Genomic DNA, 16,378 nt, shown 5'->3' with positions numbered 1-16,378 from the left:
TCTACTTCCATCAAATCAGTGCCATAGTATTATCACTACCTTTTGTTTGAGTCAGAATTTCACAATTACTAATATCTTGCTGTAAAGTAACTTCATCATTTGTCCCCATGTTTTTCACTACTGCCTGATATGTGACACACTACACACACACACACACACACACACACACACACACACACACACACACACACACACACACCACACTATACTTTCAAAACTAGGCAGAAGAGACACTTTACACAAAATGGCACCTTGGTGGTATAAACCTCTTCTTCAGTATATGAAATAAAAAAAATACAAACCTGGAAGTTTCTCATACCAGCTAAGGTTTATTCCCAAAATAAATTCAGGTAACTTCCACCTAGCTGGATTCTTCAGCAAAATTCCTCCTTACTATCTTGGGTTTCTTCCAGGTTATTTCTTCTTTTCCATAACATACCTCTCTGAACAACTTTTACAGGCACAAGACTACTCTTGCAGTGAGAGACCAGTTTCTCTAATCTCCATGGCCATAGCCCACCTTTTTAATGCTTGTAACTAATCAATTAATTGCTTGTTACCAGCACTGTTTAAAGAAACATCTCTAAAGAATACAAAAAAAAATAGTCTTTCCTAAAGAATCTACTATTTTTGCACAAAATTTACAAAGGACATAACGTTAGCACATCCTAATGTGATCTCCACCATTCTATAGTACATAGACCCACCATCAACATGAAACCCTTGATGTCAGTCCCACAAAATGGGCTGTAGCTCCCTAACAGGTCATCCGCATTGTGGTGGGTCAAATGATGCTTGAGTGCAGTCTTGAAAAGCTGTAATGAAAGTGCCCAGTACAATTTAATATTACCATCCTATTGCATGTGTACAAAGGAAAGTCCCTACCTAGGAAGTAAAACTTCAGTGACAAAAGAGCACACTTGATTGTCAGGCATTCCAATCATGTTAGTGGTGTCCCTGTAAACTATGTTGAACTTATGACTTACAAACTATATAGGGTGCTGTTTTCCCCTCAAAATCCTGTGAAAGGGGGGCGAAGCCTAGATGGCCAACTGAGAGCAGTGAATTTTCAGAGCTCCATAAACTAATATAATACTATAGGAAAATTTTATTATTTTCAAGTTTAAGACATCAGAAATCTGTAGATAAGCTATTAAATTATATAAATATGAATTTTGGTGGAGATATACAAACATTTTCCTGTCAAGTAACTTGGAGATATATTGAGTCAATGAATATGAATAACTCAAGGAATTCTCATCCAGATGCTGCTTTGAAAAAATAACTGCAATTGATGACATCTACCTTACAGGAGCTATCTTTGAAGATGGATGGCTTTAAAAATGACTTAGAAAACCTAAAATTAAATTCAAAAAAACAGACTAATACTCTTAAGGAACTATTACAATACCATACAAAAATAACAAATATAGAGACTTATCTAAATGACACTGAAGGGAGATTCAAAGAGGAAGAATTTCAAAAAGAATTTCTGCTTAAACAGAATACATGGCTGCTTACCAAAATAGATGACTTAGAAAACAGGGAAAGGAGAAACAACTTAAGGATCTTTGGTCTGCCTGAAAACACTGAAGGAGAAGACATTATTTCATTCTTAACAACCTGGATTCCGGAATTTTTAGACTTGAAAGAGGGATTTTCATTTGGAATTGAAAGGGAGCATAGAGCACTGAGGAAACCTGCTTCTAACTCAACAAATACTTCACCTAGATCCATAGTTATAAAATTTCTTTTATTTCTGGACAAGGAACTAATATTAAAATCTAAAAAATAAAAAACAAACTGACCCAAACAGGCAGAGAAACTCCACTTTAATGACATGAGGAGAAAACAGCAAGTCCCATAAACTAAGCGCTTTCACCATTAAAATATGGCTTCCTCAGAGTTACATGGGATACAAATAACTTGGATTAGAATGATGTAAGCAAAACCAACCAATCATTTCATGTGACATCACATTAAATTAGTTTTTTTAAAAAAAACACACAGTTAATAAAGGTAACTAAAACCTTCAGTTTTCTCCAGAAAACACAAAACAACACTTTTTCAGCTTATATAACCATATGATTAAAAAACATATATATTGCATATTTATAACAGATGTGTTATTGAAATATCAAGAAATAAAATGCAGTTAATAAATTACTTTAAATAACCCTAGCCCTTTCTTTTAAAATGGGTAAAACTGCAATGTTGTCATTCAAGCCTGAGAGGATGTGATTTCAAGCCTAATTTGCCATTTTGTCTCCATAATTTCTACTTTTAGTTTGTCATCCCCTCCCCTTTCGCATGGTAGCACCTTGTCTATCACAAAAAAGATAAACTTGTTAAAGTTAGTGCAGGTTATAGTGTGCATGTATAGAGCATTGTGCTGATTTTTAGATTTGATTGCCCTCACATGTTCTGCTGTTCTATCCCTTAATCTACGTATAGTCTTGCCCACATAGAAACTGTGGAGCTCATGCATGTAGCAACATATACTAACATAGTAGTGTTGCAGCTGGACCTTCCTGGGCAAGTTAAAGTACGTTTAAATCCATGAATAGAAACGTAAGGGCCATCATTGATAAATCTGCAAAACTTACATGCTCCACACTTAAGCATTATAGACCTTTGTCTGATCCGTTTGGAATCCTCAATAATATTTTTAATATTCCTTCCTTTGCTATAAAAAATCTTTGGCTCGTGCCCCAAGATATTCTTACTAGTTTTATTGAGACAGATCTGCCAAGCATTGTTGATAGCCATCGATAGTGGTGCAGCACAGTGATTATACCTCAAAATCATAGCAATAACATTACTCATCTCCTTGTTTATAGTTTTCTTCACTATTTCAGAACACAAAATGGGCTGAAATACAGTACTTCTCTTATTAAGAATTTCATGCCTAACATTCAGCAGTAATTTTAGGGGGTACCCCCTTTCAAAAAACATCCCTATCAGTTTATATAGCTCCTCTCTAAAGGTGTCATTGTCACTCACTAGTCTTGATAATCTAACCATCTGACCCTTGATAATTCCCTTCTTTTGATGAAAGGGGTGACAACTGTCAAAATGTAACACAGAATTAGAAAAAGTTTTCTTCCTGTATATGTTACTGTGTAAAACTCCCCTTTCTTTGGTTAGATGGATATCCAGAAAGTTAGTTCCATCAGGATGCCATGAACTAGTAAACTTCAGGAATGGGGTAGTGTTGTTCAAAAAATCAACAAACTTGTTGCCTCAAACTCATTACCTTGCCACAAAATCAGAATGCCATCCAAAAATCTATTGTATAAAAGGATCTTGGACATAAATTCTGAAGGAAAGATAAAAGTTTCTTTCCAATGCAAAAGTACTAAATTGACAAATACGGGAGTGCACTTTGCTCCCATAGCTACCCCAGATGTTTGATGGTAAATCTCCCCCTCAAAACTAAGAAAGTTGTTCTGCAAAATAAGTTCCATAAGGTCCACCAGAATGTTTATCCTTGTTTTGTCAATAACTTTGCTTCTCAATAAACTCTCATGAAAGAAATGCAACCCCTCCTCATGGGGTATAATAGAAAATTAATTAATTACATCTACTGTAAGAAAAGAAAAAGTATCAGATATCCCAATGTCTCCAAGTCAATCCAAACAATGCCAAGAGTCTCTTAGTATATGTTCTGCCTCACCCAGAATCTTATTGGTCATCTCATCCACAAAGGAAGCAAGGGGTTGCATTTTAGATCTCCAAACCACAACAATAGGTCTAAATGGTGGGTTACTAGGACACTTGTGAATCTTGGGGATCCCAAAAATCACTGGCGTGACAGGATGTTCCACTGCAAGAAACCTGAATGCTTTCTCATTTATAGCTCCCTGAAAGAGTGCATCTAGTAAGTATAAATCAATCTTGGCATATGCCCTATTAATTTCATTCTTAGTAGCCCTACTGTAAGTGAGAGAGTCATTGAAAATTTCACACATCTTAAACACATAGACAAAATGAGACACAATTACTAGGCCCCCTCCTTTGTCAGGCTTCATTATACACATATTGTTGTTCCTAGCTAGATCATATAACGCTTTTCTCTCTTTATTGCTAAGGTTATCATGTTCATACTTATTGCTTTTAAGAATTCTTCTGAATTCATTCTCACACAGTTTTTCAAATAACATAACATCCACATTATTTGGGGGAGTAAACAAACTTTTCCTCTGTAGGTTTGTAACCCCTCGGTTCCCAGTGTGGCCAGTGAAAAACAGTTTAAGAGTCAGTTGTCTAGTGTACATTTTTAAGCTAATAAGAACATCTGCCACATCCAAGCAAAAACAAGGAACAAAATTAAAACCTTGACTAAATAAACTGTAATAAGTGTCATTGAGTATTAAATCACTAAAACTGTAAATTGTAAAATTGTTTTTCTTAGAGATGTCACACATCACACAGTCATCAGGAATATTATGACCAAGAACAGTGCCATAGTCCAAGTCAAAACCAGTTAGTGATAAATCACTAACACTCGATATTTCTTCTTTTTCCCCCCCTTTTGAGCCCTGCTGTTGTAATAAACATTCCAATGGTAATGTCCAGCATTCTGGTGGTAACATGGACCACCCTTCCCCAAGTTCTTCAACCGCTCTGACCTCATGGGTTCAGAGTTCTGATCTAAAAAACTTCATAATCATCATATGGTGCTTCAAAATCACTAATAATATCATCATTGGTGTCACTATGTTGTGCACCATCATTGTCAACCAGGTTAGCCTTTTTACTATTTTTGTTATGATCTACTGGATAAGCCAGCTTTTTTAATAGTCATTAGAATCCCTAATAAGTTTTTTTACGTTTGGTGTTAATATTGTTTTTAACAAACTTGTCTAAATCATTAAGCACTTGATTGTAGTTGTGCAAATATTCATAAAACAAAAGATCATTGACTATGTTCTGGTAAGATGTGTGAAATTCTCAATGACTCTCTCACTTACAGTAGGGCTACTAAGAACAAAGTTAATAGGGCATATGCCAAGACTGATTTATACTTACTAGATGCACTCTTGCAGGGAGCTATAGATGAGGAAGAGTTCAGGTTTCTTACAGTGGAACATCCTGTCACACCAGTGATTTTTGGGATCCCCAAGATTCACAAGTGTCCCAGTAACCCACCATTTAGACCTATTGTTGTGGCTAGGGGATCTAAAATGGGACCCCTTGCTTCCTTTGTGAATGAGATGACCAATATGGTTGTGAGTGAGGCAGAACATATATTAAGGTACTCTTAGCATTGTTTGGATCAACTTAGAGCCATTCAGGTATCTGATACTTTTTGTTTTCTTACAGTGGATGTAATTAATTTATTTTCTATTATACCCCATGAGGAGGGGCTGCATTTCTTTAGCCATCAACAATGCTTGGCAGATCGGTCTCAATGAAACTAGTAAGAATATCTTGGGGCACGAGCCAAAGATTGTTTATAGCAAAGGAAGGAATATTAAAAATATTCTTGAGAATTCTAAATGGAGCCAACAAAGGTCTATAATGCTTAAGTGTGGAGCATGTAAGTTTTGCAGATTTATCAATGATGACCTTTACGTTTCCATTCATGGATTTATCTTACCCAGGAATGTGCAGCTGCAACACTACTATGTTAGTATATGTTGCTACATACACAAACTGCTACAGTTTCTACATGGGCAAGACTATTTGTAGATTAAGGGATAGAATAGCAGAACATGTGATGACAATCAACTCTAAAAATCAGCACAATGCTCTATACATGCACAGTATAACCTGCACTAACTTTAACAAGTTTATCTTTTTTGTGATAGACAAGGTGCTACCATGTGAAAGGGGAGGGGATGACAAACTAAAAGTAGAAATTACAGAGACAAAATGACAAATTAGGCTTGATGTCACATCCTTCCCAGGCTTGAATGAAACATTGCAGTTTTACCCATTTTAAAAGAAAGGGCTAGGTTTACTTAAAGTAATTTATTAACTGCATTTTATTTCTTGACATTTCAATAACACATTTGTTATACATATACAAGTGTTTTGTGTTTTCTGGAGAAAACTGAAGGTTTTATTTACCTTTATTAACTGTGTGTTTTTTAAAAAAACTAATTCAATGTGACATCACATGAAATGATTGGTTGGTTTTGCTTATATCACTCTATTTAAACCAAGTTGTTTGTATCCCATGTAACTCTGAGGAAGCCATATTTTAATGGTGAAAGCACTTAGTTTATGGGACTTGCTGTTTTCTGCTCATGTCATTAAAGTGGAGTTTCTCTGCCCGTTTTGGATCTGTTTGTTTTTTTATTTTTTGGTTACCAGTGTTTTGCTTCATTTGGAGCCTGTTTTGTTTGTTTAATATTAAAATCCTCTTGGAGAAAATCACCCTTAAAATACAATCAAAGCCTGATAAGGTTTGACAATCATTATTCATCCAGAATATTAGAAGAAAGAAAAAAGTCTGGCCAATAATAAAACTGTGAAACAAAACAACATTAAAGCACAGCTGGCCTTTCCAGCCAAGGTAAAAATGCTTTTTGCCAATGAGATGAGAACCTTTAATGACTTAGAAGAAGCTCCTATAGTCATCAAAAACAACAACATAGTGTCTATCCCAGAAGAAATGGAATGGATGGCCCCTAATCTTAAAAGAATAAAAGAAACAAATCTTGGACTGATGCTAGAAAGAAGAAATAAAAAACTGATTCCAAGATAGCTGTCCCAAAAAAAAATAACTTACAACTACATCTCTTAAAGTATCAACTGATATGGTACATCATTTGTCATCTGTTTTTATTTAAAAAAGGAGGGTTTCTTAAACAACTGAGAAACAGTAATGATTTATTCAGAATGTTCAAAGAGTCCAGTAATTCTTCACAAGCAAAAGTAGGTCAAGATGGGTTACTGTTTACATTGTATATAAGCCAAACAAAGCAACATATAATATAAACATAACAGTTTCTATTCCCCTACTTGAACTCAATGAATACTTATCTTGTTGATTTTTCATTGATTTTACTTATAATAATTTAAGTAATTAATTAACTAATTCAACAAGGTACCATTCATCAGAGTTCAGACTCAAATTTAGCAAATTAACATCATATATAGTACCAGTAACAGTAAAGTGTTTTGAAAAAAAAAATGCTGTCATGGCGACTAATGCCTTCTTCAGTTAAAGTATGATTTAGAAATGTCATGTATATCCTGGTTAAATAATAGTAGCAAGCTCTTAGTACAAATGTCATCATTATTCTATCTAAATATAGTTAATATCAATTATGGCAGGTATCACAGTTACGAGTGCTGTTTGATCAATCCTGATATGCTGCGTGTGGATGCAGCTGTGTCTGGTAGCTAGTACAAATGTCATTATATTCTGTCTAAACATAGTTAATATCAATTACGGCAGGTATTATAGCTTTGAGTGCTGTTTGAGTAAGCCTGACATGGTGTGTGTGGATGCAGCTGTGTCTGGCAGCTGTTGTATGTTGCCGTTTTCATCTCCGAGAAGCTGTGGGTTGTGGCTTGTGATCGAGGTTTATTGATGCTTGTGTATTAGGAAGAGACATTTGGTGTTTTAGCCTGGATCCAGGGGAAGGGAGTGGATAAAACTGTGATTTGGGATATTTTGGCAGAGAATAGTTTGTTTATACATCTGCTGAGTGAGAGGTGGGAAGGCTTGAAGAATGTGTTATCTCTTGTTGTGGAGGCCTGTTGGAAGGATTTTTTTTTTTATCTGTTTACTCTCCATTGTTTTCCTGGCTGCTGCCTCACTGAAAGGGAGGGAATTTATGCTTGAATTTGCAGTGAAGTGAAGCTTTGCTTCAGGTGCATCATGAGCCTCTGGTATGCAGTACACAGACACACTAACAGAAAAAGATGGTCCCAGGTTGCTATGGTAATAGAGACAGAGTGACGATAATGCTTAATGGCTCTGAGGAGCCTCTGAGATGATTCTCAGCAATGTTTTTGGTTTAAAAAAAAAGTAATATATATATATATATATATATATATATATATATATATATATATATATATAATATAAAAGGGCTGTTTTAAACCACATGTACACATATTGATGGTCTTCCAATACTTCATTTAGCTCATTAAGTTGATTCTTGATAAAAAAATAATAATAAGTGCAATTTTATATTTAAAATGTATTTTGGTCCAAACACATTAAGGACTTACATAAGAGTGGAAGTCTGAGTTATTGTGAAAGACTAAGAGCATTCGGTCTTGTGCACAACCCTTTGCAGTGGTCTGGGAGGTGAGCTTGCTCAGACATGTTGGGCATATGGGGATAGCTGATTCTAGGGGTGTTTGGGGTTGCCGGGAAGTGCTAGAGAGTCATCAGATTTCCTTCATGAAAATATCTGTGGGAATGGAAGGTGTGTTGAGTGGTTCACTGGCAGAGTGGCCACTGCATGGAACAGGCTGTTTAAATGGACCAGGACAAATATTGGTTTGAATATTTTAAGAACAGCCTGGAAACCCACCACATGAACTAGTGAATGGTATTTTGGCAAAACTGGATGGGTATTGTTGCCCGTGCTTGAAGTACTGCTATGTGTATGTAAGGATGGAAATATAACAAATAAGAAACTAGAAGGGTCTCATAATTTAAAGTCTATGGACTGTATAAACTTGCTTGGAAAAAGTTAATAAAAAGAATAAGTATTACAGCTTGCGTTCTCTCAAATAACTAAGCAACAGACAAAAAAAAAACACAGAATAGTTATGTAATGTATGATTTTAGTAAATCTAGACATAAAATATATAATTGTCATATAAGATGAAGCAGTCTGCTGAATTTAGATATTAAAGACAGGATTTAATGACATGGGTTTTTGTATAATAACACTACTGTCTTAACTTGTCATAAATGACATACACTACACTGAACATCAAGGGGAACCATGATGATTTTCTTATATAAGTAAATATGCATAACAAGTCATGTAATACCTTTATCTTGAATTGTAGTTTTTGTAACCCATCTTGACCATATATAATACTTAAGCGGTTGCCAAGGTAACTAATGTTTATACATGACATCAAACTGACAAAGTTGTTCAAGAGAAACAACAGAAGCCTGAACTTGAAATGTCACGGAATGTAACAATCATATTCTGAACAAATAGTATTAAATTGACAATAGACATTCAGTTTAATAACATGGGGTTGTATATAATAACACTACTGTTTTAACTTGTCATAAATGACATACACTATATTGAACATCAATGGGAAGCATGATGATTTTCTCGTGTAAGAAATGTGCATAACAAGTCATATAATTGCTTTAACTTGAATTGTAGTTTTGTAACCCATCTTGACCATACATAATACTTAAGCTGTTACCAAGGTAATTAATGTTTTATACATGATATCAAACTGACAAAGCTGTTCAAGGAAAATAATAGAACCCTGAACTAGGAATGTCACAGAATGTAACAATCACATTCTGAACAAATAGTATTAAATTGACAATAATCACTCCATTTAACCTTTGCTAATTATACAAAATAGAATGTTGCCATTTAAATTAAAAAAAACTATCAGTATATGCCATAAAATGTCAGTTTATGAATATGGAAAGGAAACTTGTAATCATTAATTACAATAAGTGAATTTGTTGTTTTTAACCTATAATTTCACTCATTGTATGATAAGAAATGACAAATATGAAAATCCTAATGTGTAGGAAATGGGGGGAAGAGGTATGCACTGATAATTAAAATGGACTAACTTTCATCAATGTTCACATAAAACAAACTTGATGCTTTAAGTAAGTTAGCAACAAACAAAGTGATTACTTAAACGCTGGCAAATAATGAAATATAACTTCTGATATATCCAGTAAAATCCATTGTATTATAAACATTAGGTATAAATATCATTACCATCTATTTATATTAAGTAATACGTTTTGAAAGATTTCATCAATAAGGGTGAATATGTTAAATAACTGCATGCTATAATCTTTTACTGAGGTTTTATATATGATACATCCTACTTTACTATGAATTGCGTGTCATCAATCTTTCATGTAAATATTAATTGCTTATACAATAAGTAGACATTTATATTGTATTAGAATTCTGTCTAATCTACAATAGTAGTATATCTGTTCAAAATAATATAAATATTGCTTATTCCTATTACAAATATTTTCCATATGATAATTCAATTTATGGAGCTCAGATGTTCTGGATTGTCAAGGTACGAGTGATAATCTGATGGATTTAGGTTTATCCATCAGATTAGGAATGATTTTCATTCCATGGCTAGTGCAGATCTTAGTTTTGTTAACATTTATTCATTTAAATTTGTTATTTCACAAAAACATTTTTAGTATGCCTGACCAAAACATTACTTCATTGGTAAACACTCAAAGTATAAACTGATAATTTCCTTTAAAAGCTCAAACATATACTTTATAGTTATCAGAGGAAAATGTTTAATAGTCACAATAAAACAAAAAATACATAGTCTAAATAACCTAAGATGGATTTAACTTTATTATCTTTAAATACCAATGGCTTAAACAATCCTAGCAATAGATCAAATCTACTGAAATATTTAAAACTGAACAAAGCACAGATTGTCTTCTTCCAAGAAACTGATTTCAAAACAAATGACAATTACAAATGTAATCCTAAGGAATATATGATATTGGTGCAATACACTTATAAGACAAAGACAAAAGGGGTAACAATTTTATGGAAAACAAATGTGATTATCCCAAAAAACATTTATAAGTATGAAGATAAAGAAGGTCTTATGGCATTAGTAATAGTTAAATATAATAACAGAATATGGACCCTAGCCAATCTATAGTGGTTCCCAGGCATTAGAACAGGAACTGTTAAAAAACACTTGGATTTCATTTTCAGCGGTGGTGGTGCTGCGGTAGCATTGTCGCCTCACAGTTAGATGTTGCCCGTTCGATTCTCAGTTAGAGCGTCTTCTGTGTGGCGACATGCATGAATGGGCGTTCCTTCAGTGAAGGTTGTGCATTAGGCCTGGCAAGCCAGCACGTAAAAATCTACTGCCAATCATTAGCGGACCAGAGTTCCACTGTGGCGACCCCTAACTGGGAAAAGCCGAAAGACACAACAACAACAACATAAAAGCAACTTAATACTAGGAGGAGATTTTAACTGTAAATTTGATATTTCTGAAACTACAAATAAAAGACTGCTGCATACATCTGCTGTATCAAAAGCTTTAAACAAGTGGGCAGAATCATTTCATCTTGTAGATACTTTCAAATTTAAAGAATATAAATCTTTGTTGTTTTCCCATCAAGATCATAGATTTGGTATCCAAACTAGAATAGATAAAATATTTGCTGCCCATGACTTACACTCTAAAATCATTAATTTCTCAATCATTCCCTTCCCATTTTCAGACCACAATTCATTGATAATAAAACTTCAAAATGGGTACAAACCATTAATCTTTAACTCCAGAATTCCAGAATATATAACTAAAATTAAAGAGTTCAAACCCTGGTTATTAACTGAATTGCAGTTCTTCTTAGATATTAATTACACCACAGAGATAAAAAAATAATAATGATATGGGACTCATTAAAAGCTTACATATATGGTAAAACACTAACTTGGTATAAAAACAAAATCAGAGAATAGGATTCTGAATTATTAGATCTACAATACAAACGTTTGTCAGTAAAAGATGAAAAAAAATCAAAATCATTTGGAGATTGAAAAAGAAAGCAGAAGTATTAAACAATAAATACAACAAAATTCTAACGCATAAAACTAGTTTAGCTTTAGAAAAACTAAAAATTAATACCTTGGCCACTTCTCCCAAATATCTACATAATTTATCCACAAGAATCAGAATACAATCAAAAGCTAATAACATTAAAAGTATCTTCCATGAAAAGAAGAGGAAAAAGGTCTCGGATATGGGCCATTCTTGATGCCTATAGAAATCACTATATGGAACATTTCCAAAAAGAAAATATACATATCAATCAATTAAATCTAGATGAAAAATGTTCTAATATAAAAAAAAAACAGAAAAATTAAAACTAAATCTGCAAGCACCCATATCCTACAAAGAAATTACAGATACAATAAAAGAAGATAAATATAATAAAGCTCCAGGTATAGATGGCATAATTATGGAAAAATATAAACTTTTTCCTTCAAAAATACTATCCCTCTTCCATAAAACTCTATTAGAAATTCAGTCACAAGCTTTAATACCACCCTCTTGGAGATATTCCTTAATCACACCAATCCTAAAGGAAAACAAATCCCTAAACCTCTGTACCTCATATAGACCTATATCATTATTAAATAATGACTATAAGATATTTATGACAATATTAACTAACAGAATGAAAGTACCACTATCCAAAACAATAAATAATGATCAAACTGGTTTATATAGAATAGACACACACAACAATATTAAAAGGATAATTCCCTTACAAATTATGTTAATAAAGACAATAAAGAAACATGCATAATTGGCTTAGATATAGAGAAAGCCTTTGATTCCCTAAATTGGGACTATTTATTCAAAATCCTAATGCTATTTGAATTTCCTGCATCCTTTGTTCATCTCGTAAAGAATATATATACAAACAATTTAGTGTATGTCAAGTTAGGTCCATTTACCTCTGATTCTATACATATAACAAAAGGCACTAAACAAGGATGTCCCATGTCACCGATTCTGTTTGCTCTGGCTATTGAAATATTGGCAGATTCAATTTGTAACAATATAAAAATCAAAGGAATAGATGCTTATGAACAATACAATTTTAAAGTAATGCTATTTGCTGATGACATATTACTAACATTCTCTAATATAAAAGAGACATTAGAAAATTAGATATATTGATTGACAAATTTCACATGACTTCAGGACTCCATTTCAATAAATCAAAATCAAAATTTTTATTTTTAAATAAAAAAAAGAAACACAGACTAAGGGGGATCACATCATAAGGAAACATGAATCTACCTTAAAATATCTAGGAATTGAGTTATGCAAGGATAATAATGAATTAGTCTCAAAGAACTACAATAATATCATAAATACAATTAAAATCACTGTGGAAAAATGGAAAAAAATTATATTTATATTTGAAGATAGACTACAGTTAATAAAAATGGTTTTACTGCCCAAGATCCTATATATACCCTTGGCAATACAACTATTACCAGAAAGGAATATACTTAAATAAATAAATTCATGCCTAATACAATTCTTATGGTTTCCAAAAAGAAACAGAATATCTTTAATACATCATATCAGACCATGGAAACAGGGAGAATTAAACTTTCCTGATATGGAAACATATATAAAAGCATCAATATCTAAAACAATCTCAGACTGGACAAGTCCAAATTTACTCTGCAAATTGGAAAGAATTACTAACTATAATATCAATAAATGAATTTGATTTACAAAAAAAAAATTCCAATAGATAAAAACAATTTGCCATGGCACATATGTATTAGCATGCAATATAATATAACTAAACCCACTAAAACTCGTATGATTAATTATTACATTGACTCATTTAGGAAAATTATTAATGCAAATATAGATTTAAAAATCTGGTTTGATCTTTTAACACCATTTATAGTCACAAAGAACTTTCCACATAAAATATATAGAGAAATTATTAATTCCTGGGAACAGAAAGGATTTGTTTGTTGGCTCCAGTGTATCAAAGAAATAGAAGTTATATACTTACCATAACGTTCCATGTGAGTTGTTTATCTCGCCTTTACTCTCACTGATGGGTTGGAGCCGATCCTCAGCTCCGACACGGCCAATAGCAAGCTCAAGGTTTGCCAGTAGCTCGAGACCAGCCCCTTATCCCACCTCAGATCTTGTTTGCTGCGAATAATAGTCTACACACACACATATATATATATATATATATATATATATATATATATATATATATATATATATATACTATACATACTCTCTTATATATATCTACGAAGAAGAGTACTCAAAGGGAAAGAGAAATATTGAATAACCAAGATGGCACTAGCCTCTAAGTCAACAGTCAGCCAGGAGAGGGAAGGAGGGAGGGACGTGAGAATAAAGGCAAGATAAACAACTCACATGGAACATTGTGGTAAGTACATAACTTTTATATGTGAAGTTGTTAATCTCACCAATTATTCTCACTGATGGGTAGCGTCCCTAGCACCCTCAACCCTGGGTGGCTCATGGGAGTATGTTCTTCAGTACTGTAGAACCAAAGGAAGACCTGTCCCTAGAAGCCTTATCTACTTTGTAATGTGAGATAAAGGTATGAAGGTTAGACCAAGTGGCTGCAGCGCAAATATCGTCAAGGGGCAATTTAGCTTGAAAAGCAGAAGAAGTAGAGACAGCTCTGGTAGAATGAGCTTTTGGTTTGTGCGTTAAAGGCATGTTCACATTTTCATAAACAAAGGATATACGATCAGATAACCATTTAGATAAGGTTGTTTTAGCCACTGGATTGCCTTTTCTTGCTTCTGAGAAGGCTACAAAAAGTTGATCTGATTTCCTAATATCCTTAGTTCTGTCAAGATAAAATATGAGCTGTCTGTGAGCATCAAGTTTGTGCAGCATATATTCTAAGTTGTTAGAGTGGTTGGGGAAAAACACTGGTAGTTCAATGACCTGATTGATGTTTGACTCAGAACAGACTTTAGGTAAAAAAGAGGGGTTCATTCTGAGAGATACTCTATCAGCATGGAAGATCATGTAGGGTGGTCTGATGGATAATGCTTGAAGTTCTGACACTCTGTGGGCAGACGTAATGGCCACAAGAAAAATTGTTTTCCATGATAAGAATTTTAAATCACAAGAAAAAGCTGGTTCAAAGGGAGGAAGAATAAGATGAGACAGCATAAGGTTTAAATTCCAGGGAGAAAAGGGAATTTTGATCGGAGGTCTCATATGAAGAACGCCTTTAAGGAAGGTTTTGGATAATTTATGGCTCATAATATTTGAGCAATCAAGACCAAGGTGAAAACTTGAGATAGCAGCTAACTGAACTCGAACTGTAGCAGCTGCTGCCCCTTCCTTAAAAATTTTTGTCAAAAATTCCAAGATCAAAGATAGCAGAGCTCGAAAAGGGTCAATGTTCTGCACGTTGGCCCAAATTGAGAACCTTTTCCATTTGTTGCCATATAATTTCCGGGTAGATGGCTTGTAAGAGGACAAGATAATCTATCTTGTATATTCTGAAATTGAATGAAGCCTGGCAATTAGGGGAAGTGGATTAGCCAAGCAGTCAGTTTCAGGGACAGTAGAGAAGGATGAAGGTCCCCTGACGGGTGCATCAGAAGGTCCAGAACTGGGTCCAGGATCCATGGATCCTCCAACAGATGATGGTGAAGAAACTGAAACCAAATCTGTCGAGGCCAGTAGGGGGCTATGAGTATAACCTTCCTTCCCAGCGATTTTGCTTTCTGTAGAAATCTGGGTATTAATGGGAAGGGTGGAAATGCATAAAGGAGACCCGGGGGCCAATCGTGTAAAAGTGCATCTCTCGGGGGATGACCGGGAGGTGGTATCAGGGCAAAGTAGCTTCTGCATTTTGAATTGATGTGGCTGGCAAAAAGGTCGCAGCAAGGCTGGCCCCATTTGCGGAAAATCAACTCTGCAACCTGTTGATTGAGAGACCACTCGTGAGGGAGTAATATTGCCCTGCTTAGCTTGTCTGCTATGACATTGGATTTCCCCGGGATGTGCATTGCTAACAGAAAACACTGGGATGACACAGCCCATTGCCAAACCCTGAGGGCTTCTCAACAAAGGGGGTAAGACTTGGTTCCGCCCTGCTTGTTCAAGTACCAGACTACTGACATGTTGTCGGTCTGAATTGCAATAGCCCCTAGAGGGAGAGAGTCCTGAAAGTACTGCAATGCTAGAAGTACCGCTCTCAGCTCTAGAACATTGATGTGCAGACGTGATTCTTGATCTGTCCATGTGCCTTCAGTCTTTCCCTGAAAATGTCCCCCCCCACCCTATCAGGGAAGCGTCCGTGGTCACAGTGGCTACTGGGGTCTCCCTACTGCAACATGAAGAGACATCAACCACCACTGAAGGTCTCTCCTGCAAGAATCCATGATAAGAATCATGTGGTGCATTGGTAGTTTCTGGTAAGACCACTGAGTGAAAAGAAGCCACTGAAGGATTCGCATATGCATCCTTGCAAGTGGTATAGCCAGGATTGCTGCCGCCATCAAACCTATTACTTTCAATACCTCCGCTGATGTAGCTTTGTTCTTTGACACCAGTGAGCTGACATTTTAGTGAAGAAGGGAGACTCTTTCGATAGGGAGATGTAGAGTGCTGGTTGAGGTATCTAACT

The sequence above is a fragment of the Protopterus annectens genome, chromosome 6.part0 (genome assembly GCF_019279795.1).
Source record: "Protopterus annectens isolate FY-2018-M chromosome 6.part0, PAN1.0, whole genome shotgun sequence".
NCBI lineage: Eukaryota > Metazoa > Chordata > Ceratodontiformes > Protopteridae > Protopterus > Protopterus annectens.
This window is presented reverse-complemented; position numbering follows the sequence as displayed.